Source organism: Oryzias latipes, chromosome 19, assembly GCF_002234675.1.
Source record: "Oryzias latipes chromosome 19, ASM223467v1".
In the NCBI taxonomy this organism is placed as follows: Eukaryota; Metazoa; Chordata; class Actinopteri; order Beloniformes; family Adrianichthyidae; genus Oryzias; species Oryzias latipes.
Genome location: NC_019877.2, coordinates 741,313 through 752,348, shown reverse-complemented (window position 1 = coordinate 752,348; position 11,036 = coordinate 741,313). Strand labels below are relative to the sequence as shown.

The window sequence follows — 11,036 nt, the reverse complement described above, 5'->3', positions numbered from 1 at the left end:
TTAGGTCTTGTTCCTTGATCCAAGGGTTCTTGTTTAGTATCTCTTTGTTTTATTGATGGTTGTGGAATAAAGGAATTTGCATCAATATTAAGAACCATTCGTTTTGATGTTTCCTTTTCCAAGTAAGAATCCATTCCATCGGAGTACTTAGTTGACTTCCTTAAACTTGTGACACTTTGAGATCGTAACACATTCAATTTAGCCACATGTGCTGCAATGTCTTCATCCATTTTAAGTTGCTCCTTCTTCCTCTTCAGATGTTCCTCTTGTTCTTCCAGTTCATGTTTTTCCTTTAGCAGCTTCTGTCTTGCCATTAACGCTGCCAGGTCAGCCTCTGCTTTCAGACGTGCAGATGAAGTAGAAGAAACAACAGACCTTCTCCCAGAAACTGAAGTTTTATCTTCAGCATTTGACACACTGTCATATGGTTTAATGTCGTCTTGCATGTCTTCTGTACTGAGCAGTGATCCAGGGATATTTATTTGTGGACCATCCTCTCTTAGATATTGAAGCATTTCTTCATCTTTTACAGCTGGAACTGATTGAAGCAAATGGAGGCTTCCATTATTTTGCAAGTCTTCAGACCCACTCAGCCATCTTTCAACATCTTCTTTAAATGCATTAGTGTATGTCATGATGCTGTCAAACCACTCATTTTGTCCATTTTGCTCATCCTCCATGAGTAAAGGCATCAAAACATCATGTGAGGCAATAGCAGTTACACAAAATTGATTTAATTTCTTGAAACATGATTGGACGTGTGAAACATTTTCTTTTGTCTTCATAAGTGATTTCATTTCTGGTATAAGTGATTTCATTTTATTAACGGCTATTTTTCGTTCATGTTGAAGCTTTTCGATTTTATTTGCCAACGCCTTGGCCGTTGGTTTAATCAGCCTTTTATCACGCTCCTTTTTAATCAGACCTTCAGTCATTCATTTCATTCAGTGTTTGTTCATTTCAAAACATGCAGCATCAGCGTGATTTCTAGAAACATTTCATTCTTTGGCCACCTTTGGATATTGTCTTCATGGAAGCAAAATAAACTTTATCCAGATAATCTCCATATATGGAACAAAAACAGCGGGGCGGCAACTTCACCAATAGAGCGCTTTCACGCGTCACAGCACTGCGTCACTCAGCATAAAGTCACTCAGCACCGGAATGTTTTTCGCAGAAACTACAGCTCCTTCAGAGCCACGGGCCAGACGGTCGCTTCCACTCTTCAAACTTTTAAACCGCCATCTATGAAGGTATTAATGTTCCAAAATGGACGAGCTTGTATATTTGATTTTAAGACTTGTAATACAGAATGTGAATACTTGTGCAAAAAAAATCTGCATCTGTGTGTAAAAATCTTCTGCTGTAAACTGACAAATTCCCATTTGCATGTGTTCATTTAGAGTTACAACTTCAAATCTGTGATTCCAACTGCTCAAATGTGCTTCTGCGTGTGCTAGAATCTGCTGGCGCAAATCACAAGTGCGCTACATCTGCGCTCTGAATTCTGACACATTCCTTGCGAGAAATTTGTGTCTAAACTCATCTGTGTCCGATAATGGACCTACGGGGGGAGGGAGGGTTAGAGGAGGCGGAGTCAACCAATCAGAGTGCAGGATTCGGAGAACTTGGTAAAGTTAGAAAGAGCTTCACAGAGTCGGACTTCCTGCTTCAATAACTCTTCTAATAAACGTTCAAATATGACAGCAAGTCTTTTAATGAGAAATGATCTCTTGTGCTTAAATGCAGACATGCAGCTAGACGGCTGCCAACAGGAAAATCACCTTTGTTGTAGCAGGACAATAGGGCCAGGGCTGTTGAGCATCTTTATTATAAATCATACGAATTAACCTTTGAAAACATATATTAGAAACCATACTGGGTTTGTGACACCGCGCTACGCTGGCGCTCAGCGGCCAGCCGTTGAGCTCCGTCGAGGAAGGAGATGCGAGGACCTGCTGACCGACGGCGGAGCACGGCGGTCGCGCAGACCCAGCCTCGCCCGTCGCTCGCTCGGCGTCTGGCTGCTGAGCGAGGGCGTAGCGCGGTGTCACACCGCTGCCAGCCGCCGAGCTCCGCGGAGGAAGGAGAGGCCGAGGATCCCGCTGGACGAGGGTGTAGCGCGGTGTCGTGGACCCAGCCGTCGGTCAGCGGGATCCTCGCTTCTTATTTCCTCCGCGGAGCTGGCCGAGCTCCGCCGAGGAAAGAAGAAGCGAGGATCCCGCTGACTGACGGCGGAGCACGCCTGTCTCTTGCGCAGAAACAGCCGTTGCTCAGTGGGCTGGGACCGCCACAGCCGCGCTCCGCCGTGCCGTCGCCTGGAACATCGCGGGGAACGCCTTGATCTAATCTAATACATTTTTTTCAAATGTTAATCCATATCATTTATAATAAAGCTGCTCAACAGCCCTGGCCCTATTGTCCTGCTACAACAAAGATGATCTTCCTGCTGACGCTGTCCGTTCGCAGCCGTCTAACTGCATGTCTGCATTTAAAGCACAAAGAGATCATTTCTCGTTAAAATGTATGAAAAAAATCACTTTTTTCTTTATAAATGCATTTTTTGTTCACTCTCCGTGTTAATACAAAATGATTGAGAGACTTGCTGTCACATTTGAACGTTTATCAGAAGAGTTATTGAAGCAGGAAGTCCGACTCTGTGAAGCTCTTTCTAACTTTACCAAGTTCTCCGAATCCTGCACTCTGATTGGTTGACTCCGCCTCCTCTAACCCTCCCTCCCCCCGTAGGTCCATTATCGGACACAGATGAGTTTAGACACAAATTTCTCGCAAGGAATGTGTCAGAATTCAGAGCGCAGATGTAGCGCACTTGTGATTTGCGCCAGCAGATTCTAGCACACGCAGAAGCACATTTGAGCAGTTGGAATCACAGATTTGAATTTGTAACTCTAAATGAACACATGCAAATGGAAATTTGTCAGTTCACAGCAGAAGATTTTACACACAGATGCAGATTTTTTTTGCACAAGTATTCACATTCTGTATTACAAGTTCTCAAATCAAATATACAAGCTCGTCCATTTTGGAACATTAATACCTTCATAGCCATCCTTCCACAGGCACAGCTTCCATGCGCGTTCACCGGTGGTCTTACCTGGCTGTAGTTCGCTTCGATAGCAGCTCCTCCTTAACTGTTTGAGTGACAGCCAGCGCATACCTCCACTTTCTCCGATGTCTGTCCGTGGAACCGAATCCTCCTTTTACTCCAAATCTCAGCTCCGTTGCTCAATCACAAAATATCCATGTTTATATTGGCCAGTTTTTTGTTGACAAATGTAGCGACTAAACCAAACAGTCGCTGAGAGGCTGACGCTGGGTGGGTCCGGGTTTTGAATGAAAACCATAGAGCATAACGAAGTTTGTATTATTGTTGGTTTTAATAATGGAAAATGAAGGAAATTGAATCTACTTGTAATATTATGATCAAAAATAGAAAAAAACAAGGAATCAAGGGAAAAGCACAAAAGCGTATGTAGCGCAAAAAAGCGTATGACGCGTATAAAGCGTATGAAGCGGTCAACAAAAAATACGGCAACCCAGCTCACCCCCCCTTCCATCTTACACAGGGAAAAAACCTAAGGTGAGTTATAGTCAATTAATGTCACCGCCCACGACCATGTGACCCACCAGCTGATTACCTACACAATAACCTATAATCAAAAAACAAATCTATATTCATTTAACATAAGAAAAACCACACTTAATTCATGGCACCTACAGTCGGCATCTGCATCATCCAGACGTGACATTGGTGTTGCCGTCACCTTCCTTGTGGGAGGGGTTTAACCCCCTACATCTTTAGGGATGCTCACAAACTGGTATCAACATGTATTTGTGTTCAGTCTAAGAATTCATAGCACTCCTGGTTTGGTTGAGGTTTTTATTTTCCAAATCATACAGACTAGATGAGCACAAACAGTGATTTGACATGAACTGAAGGGCTTTTTCCAGCGTCCACACCAACAAGATTTACTGATAGAATGCCATTTCCAGAAGAGATGATGAGGACAACAGAAACATTGGATTCCAGTGACAATAACAGGAAAATCATCAGGAGTTTCTCAGTACAGCAGGAAAAATGACAGCAAATCCAAAAATCTGATGGAAACATTCAGAAAACTGCAGTAAAAGTCCAAAGAAAAAACCACAAACCAGATGAAGAAATCAAAGAGAAACCATCAAAGAGGTGATTGTCCCCATCAGCCACAGATGCAGCAGGAACACATCTGTTCAAAGATGTCATCTGATTGTTTCAAAGAACCAAACCCTTTTCATGACAGCAGATATCATTAGCTGCTGTCTTTGTCTGGAGGCTAGAAGGTGAAATCATTTCTGTCAAACACATTTATTTCTGTTCGCATCAAGAAGCTGAACCCACACAGGTTGTTGTTTCACCATCTAGCCCTCTAGAACCGGTTAGGAACTTACTAAGGATCTTTGATTAACATGAACCCAAGTGCATTAACTTCGGTTCCTGACCTGCCCTGAACTCCAAAACACATTCCAGAGCCAACATCTACTTTTGTCGGCGGCATTGAAAGTTTTCCATTTGTCATAACAGCCTCAAAAGTGTTTCCCTTTGTTGTTTTGAATTTAATGCCACCCAGATATTCCCCATTATTGTTGGGCCAAAGAGTGAGTAAGGAAAAATATTCATCTCCCTCAAAATCGAAAGAGAGCATTTTATCACTGGCTCCCTTTGATGTCCCAAATGTCGCTTTAACATCGTCAGACATCAGGACCGTTATAGATCTCACTTGGGTTGGTCCGACACAGACATCCAGCTTTTTAAGCAGAGCTCCAGTTTTTGCACCAATGAAATTAAATGGACTTCCTCCATGACCGCCAACAATGCTAATTGGTGCTAGGTATGACATGTTGTCGTTGACTTGAAGCTAAACGTCTGAAATAGAAAAAAATACCTTTCTTAGAATGACAGTTAATGAAGATAAAGAAGCAGATATTTTGCTTTGTTCATTATAAAAAACACAGAACCAAATGACTTTTTCAAACTTGATCCATTTGACAAACCTGAGCTTGTTGCAAAAGGAGGAAAAGTTTCTTCCCTTAGACTTCTGGGAGAAGTTGTTTCCTCTGAAGACGGTCTGGAGCAGGACCAGACTGAAAAAGATTAGAAAATCCAACAATCTTAACCAACTCATAGCCTAAAAAACACCAAGATCCTAACATTTGTCTGTAGAAAATACACAAAAACCAAGAACTTTCTAAAGAACTAAAACAGGACAAAGACCACAGCATCATTTGAAAGAAATGGAGACATTCTAGAAGAATGTTTGATGAAAAAATCAAATGAATGAAAGCAGGACATCAAGAAAACTCACCAGAGCAGCTGAAGCTGAAGTTCTGCTGGTTGAGGCTGAGTCTCATCCTTAAATCAGACTCAAAGTGGGCGGGGCTCACATAGAACTTTGTTCCATGTCTGTAGGGAACGCCTTCATCTCATGACAGCCAAGGACATTTCATCACATATTAAGAGACAGTTGGAGGCAAATGGGGCAGAGTTTGAGTTTTTTGTTATCTTTACAACTGTCAAGATATTAGGTCCATTCTTTAAAACCAGTTTTTGTTTTTCTCAGTAAAACAAAAACTTGTTTAGACTCCAAACTGTTTTATGTTGTGCAATCAAAAATCCAGAGGTTGCAATGGGCACGTGCGCACGGACTAGCACATGCATTATTTAGCCTTACACTCTCACAGTTGGGGTAGTTATGTCCAGTCTTAACATTGTTAGCTGGAATGTGCGTGGACTTGGCTCTGGGCCAAAGAGAATGAATGTCTTAAACCACCTGAATGATCTTAAAGCAGATCTAGCTTTACTACAGGAGACCCACTTATCTAAATCAGCTGATCATTTCCTGTGCTGCCCACAGTTTCCATTCATGTATTCTGCTAGTTACAGTTCCATACAAGGAGGAGTTGATGTCTTAATTAGTAAAATCATACATTTTACTCGTAAGGATACAGTTACTGCCCAGAAGGCCGATTTGTAGTCATTAATCTATCGGTTCAGAACAATGACCTTTGCATAGCCAGTATCTATGGCTTGAATGTTGACGACTCTTCTTTCTTTCACAGATTCTTCACCTCACTCTTGGTTCACTTTGACTCCCCAAGAGAGGAGACATCAATATGACTCTGGATCCTGAACTTGACAGACTCAGCACAGCAGCAAACCAGCGCACATGGCGGTCTGCAAGTATCCTAAAGCAGTACATGAATGATGTGGGTCTCTGCGAAGCTTGGCGGTCATCTCACCCAAACACTTAGGGGTTTACCTTCTTCTCTCTAGTTCATCATTCACATTCTCCTTTACATTATTTATTAGTCAGTAAATCTATTTTAAAATATATTAAAAGTTCCAACATTCATCCAATTATTATCAGTAATCATGCACCAGTTTCCGTTAATAATTCTGGGGGAATATCCTCATCCTCAGGTACAACCTGGAGGTTTAATACATCTCTGCTAAAAGACCAAGAATTTATTCAATTCTTTAAAAAAGAGTGGGCAACCTCCTTAGAATTTAACAATACTCCAGACATCTCACCATGTCTTTTTTGGGAAACAGCAAAAGAAGTCATGGTAGGAAAATCATTTCTTAACCAACTCATAAAAAACGCGAAGAGAAAGCAGATTTATTAGAAAATCAAATCAAAATTCTCGAGGCTGCTTATGCTGCTTCTGCACAGGAACACATTCTGGGAGATCTGAAAAAATTAAAACTGCAGTTAAATGACATCATTAATAATCAAATACAATTTCAAATACAAAGACTTCAGCTTGAAGGACTTAAATACTCAAATAGATCTGGAAAATTTCTAGCTAATCAGCTTAAAATTAATAAAGAAAAAAATCAACAATCACATCTATTATGGACCAAACAGGAAATGTCAATTGTGACCCGGTCAAAATAAATAATGCGTTTAAAGACTTTTTGCCATGACTTTCTAGACGACACAGACCCATACGCTGGAACCCGGAAGGAAAACACAGGTGAGTTATGAGGTGAGTAATAGAGTTTATTATTGTCCGGCGTGGCTTGGAGTTGTGGTGGAGCTGGAAGCTGGATGATGGCCCATGGCGAGGCTGAAGGTTCCGTAATAGCTCGTGGCGTGACTGGAGGTTGGGCAAAGACTCATGGCGTGACAGAATGAATCTATGATGTCCTTCTGCTCAGGAAGTCGGGAAACTCAGCTGACCACTCGAGATTAGTATGTCCATCAGGGGCAACAAACTGGCGATGAATACTGGTTCTGGATCTCCTTATGAAGGCTGGAGGGGGCGCCGTCCATGACACGGGTGGACAGGGGGAAGCGGACGGCAGGCACAGAGGACTGTCAAGAACTGGCTTGATCTGAGAAACGTGAAACGAAGGGTGTACCTTGAGGGCTTTCGGCAAACGGAGGCGGACACAGGAGAGATTGATGATCCTTTCAATAACGTAGGGTCCGTTGTAACGGGGAGCCCGTTTCCGGGAAGTAGCTTCAATGGGTATGTTCCGTGCCAAGAGCCAGATCCTCTTTCCAGGTTGATAGGTGGGTCATACCACCCTGTGTCGAATTGCTCTCCTTGGTGCGGAGGAGAGCAGCCCTGGTCTGACGCCAGACGCGTTGACAGCGCTGAAGATGATGTTGGACCGAGGGCACCGCCATATTGAGTTCCTGCGACGGAAACAGAAGTGGTGAGTACCTGAGGGCAACCTCGAACGGAGACACCCCAGTGGCGGAAGACGGATGAGTATTGTGGGCATACTCGATCCAGACCAGAAACTGGGACCAGTCCTTGTGGTTCTGTGGCACCAGGCAATGGAGAGCCGCCTCCAATTCCTTGTTTGCTCTCTCTGCTTGTCCATTGGATTGGGGGTGGTAGCCAGAAGTGAGGCTGAACATGGTGCCCAGGGCGAAACAGAATGCCTTCCAAACCTGAGAGACAACCTGAACCACGGTCAGATACAATTTCTGTAGAACCCTTTCCCCTAAGGATCCTTGGAATTGTAGGTATTTGTTCTTGGACTTAATGGTGTCTACCTAGTTCGTTTTCTGCTGCGTGGCTCTGCATCGGGGTATTTCAGGGGTTGTGGGGTCTTTTTTGGCGTTGTGAAGGCTGGCGGTCTTCGTCTGGATGGGTTTTTCATGCTGGCTAAATTTGTTGTGGCTTTTGGCGTTTTCTCTGTTGCTGTGTGTGTTATTTCGGGGCTGAATGTGAATCTTGGCTACATTTATATGATGCTGGCTTTGTTATTATGGCGACTCTATTTAGTTTTATTTTCTGTTTAAAGCTGCTTTGTACATTTGATGCTTTAATCAGCGTTTGGATTAGTTCTTTGTTGGACCCTTCTCTCATCTGTGGACATTTAACCTAATGGTCCCTTTTATGCAGCATCTATGGCTCATTTTAATTCATTTGGTCCGGAAACGGTGATTCTCGTGTCGCCACTCAGCATTTGGTTCTGCTCCGCCCTTCCTCCCTTAGGGTCGGCTGGTGTGTGGGCAGTCACCCTGCTCTGTGTACCCCAGAGAGTCCAGCCCTGGCCTTCGGGGAACTTACATCAGCCACACTTGTGAATGAGTCAGTTTTTACGCTGCCTTTTCTTCTCAACCTTATAGTTATTTTGTTATTCTCTCTTTCTAGTTGGTTTAGGGCGGGGGTCGGCAACCCACAGCTCAGGAGCCGCATGCGGCTCTTTAGCGCATCCCTAGTGGCTCCCTGGAGCATTTTCAAAAATGTTTGAAAATGTAAAAAGATGTGGGAGAGAAATATAATATTTGTTTTAACATGGTTTCTGTAGGGCTGCACGGTGGCGCAGTGGTTAGCGCTCTTGCCTCACAGCAAAAAGGCCCCCGGTTCAAGTCCCGGCTGGGGGACATGAAAAACACAACATCAATGGGGGACCTTTCTGTGTGGAGTTTGCATGTTCTCCCCGTGCATGCGTGGGTTTTCTCAGGGATCTCCGGCTTCTTCCCACCGTCCAAAAACATGCTACATAGGTTGATTGGCAACTCTAAATTGTCCATAGGTGTGAGTGTGAGAGTGAATGGATGTGTGATTGAGGATTTTCTACCCTGCGACAGACTGGTGACCAGTCCAGGGCATCCTTTGCCTACGCCCAATTGGCCGGGATAGGCTCCGGCAACCCCGTGACCCCGAAAGGGAATATAACGGTTAAGAAGATGAATGAATGGTTTCTGTAGGAGGAAAAACAAGACACAAACATTAATTATTCCAACGCTGTAAGAATGCATAGAAAAAATTTGTAACACCAAGCAGGTACGTCACTTGCAGAGGGCAAAACGGGAGCCAAGCTTTCTGGAAGTTGAGCTGTCAATCTATTGGCTGCGCTGGAGAAATGTCCATGTCCCATACAAGGCACGTCTTCGAACAGTTTCAGAGAGGAGCAGGCGGAATGCTTCGCTGGGAGCATAGTCTCCTTTCTGACATCAAAAGCCCCTTTCCGTTAAACACGCACCTCATTGAACATTGCACCGGAGTCATCAACCACTCCCCCTCGCACACTTATGGTGCAACATAAAGAAACAACATAAGAGGAAGAATGAAGTAAGGTGGAACAACAAAATTGCCACATGAAAAGAAACATGGGCAAACAGAAACGCTCATGCTGAGCCCTAATTATATCAAGAGACTGCGTCCCACAATCCCCTGCTGCTAACAGACCTAAAATGCACATGACCGCCAATTCAAATGTTCCTCTTTTTTTACTTTATTGTACAAAACGAAAGTACAATACAAAACACAAATTTACAAATTAAACTTCAGATATGCCAGGGGAGCATTCTGTTGTTCGAATCCTCATAATGAAAATGACGTAAAAAATCGGATTTCTTTATTAAATTTCTTTCATTTTATCAAAGCAATGAAACATAATTCATTGATATTGTAGCGACCTGGGGGTTAGCGGCGCCTTCAGCCCCTAAGGCTCATGGGAAGTGGGGAGTTTTGGGGTAAAATCTTGAGTGAGAGTGTTGTGAATTGAGGTGACACTCATGCTGTTTTGGCTGTTTATGTATGCGTGAATAAACGGGCTAGATGCTGAAAAGGAATTTCGGTGAGCTACTTGTTCAGTTCAGCTTGAAACTCTATGGGGTCGTGCGGTGTAGGGGCACGGACATCTCTCTAATGAAGCCACTGCAACAGTTTGGCTTTATCTTCCCGCTAAAGTGACGTCCCGGCTGCTGGGTCATTACAATAATGTAATGAAGTTAAACTTGCACAACAGAGCAGTCACGTGACACGTCGTTGTACGCAGAATGCACTGCAGGGCAAATAAACATTTAATCGTTAATAATGCTCATTTTGTGTTTGAAGCAACTTAGTCATATTGATAGGAGGCTAATATAACTAATATATTGCATGTGTTGCCTTCATACAAGGCTTAAATAGTTTGTGTAAGCCTATGCGCTCCCCTTCGTTTTGCGTATTGATTTCTCTGAGGTCGATTTTCCTCTTTTAACCCTGGTCTTTTGCATCTCTGTGGCTGAAATTTATTTTCGAATCTGGGTTTCTGCTTATCTAAGATGTTTGGTCCTCTACCTGTCCGGATTTGTTTTCTGCCATGAATCTTGATGGTTCATTGATGTATGCTTCTCTCCCCATTATGTCATCCCTCGCATTTGTGCAGCATTTCATTCTTTGGTTGAATATGATTTGTCGCTGTTTGGCCACCTGAAATTTGCTATGTGCATTATTCCCCACGGTCATCCGTTCATCTTGTTTTCTTGTTCTGGGTAGTTCGATCCTGGGCCCCCGTGTTCCTGTTGTTCTGGTTATTTATGTCTTGCGTTTCTGGTCTTTCTTTCTCAATGCTTGGATTGGTTTTCGTTATGATGATGACCGTTGTGTCTTCAGTCTCCCTCCACTTGTTCTTCTGAGGCTGCCCCCTCTGGGGATTTAGGACGTTAAGCCCAAATCCACAGCTCTGATTGTCCTTTAACGGATCATGTGGTTATGAAAGAATTCAGCTGTGGAGATTATACTAA

At 43.4% G+C, this 11,036-nt stretch overlaps 1 long non-coding RNA gene across 1 annotated transcript; it reads right to left on the bottom strand.

Annotated features, from left to right (window-relative positions):
* Positions 1-3,887: 3,887 nt before the first annotated feature.
* Positions 3,888-5,489, bottom strand: LOC111946386. Its single transcript, XR_002872085.1, has 3 exons — positions 5,364-5,489; positions 5,053-5,142; positions 3,888-4,924 (listed from the first exon to the last, which is right to left on the bottom strand). It is a non-coding gene; the product is annotated as an uncharacterized LOC111946386 (long non-coding RNA).
* Between the last annotated feature and the right edge of the window lie 5,547 nt (positions 5,490-11,036).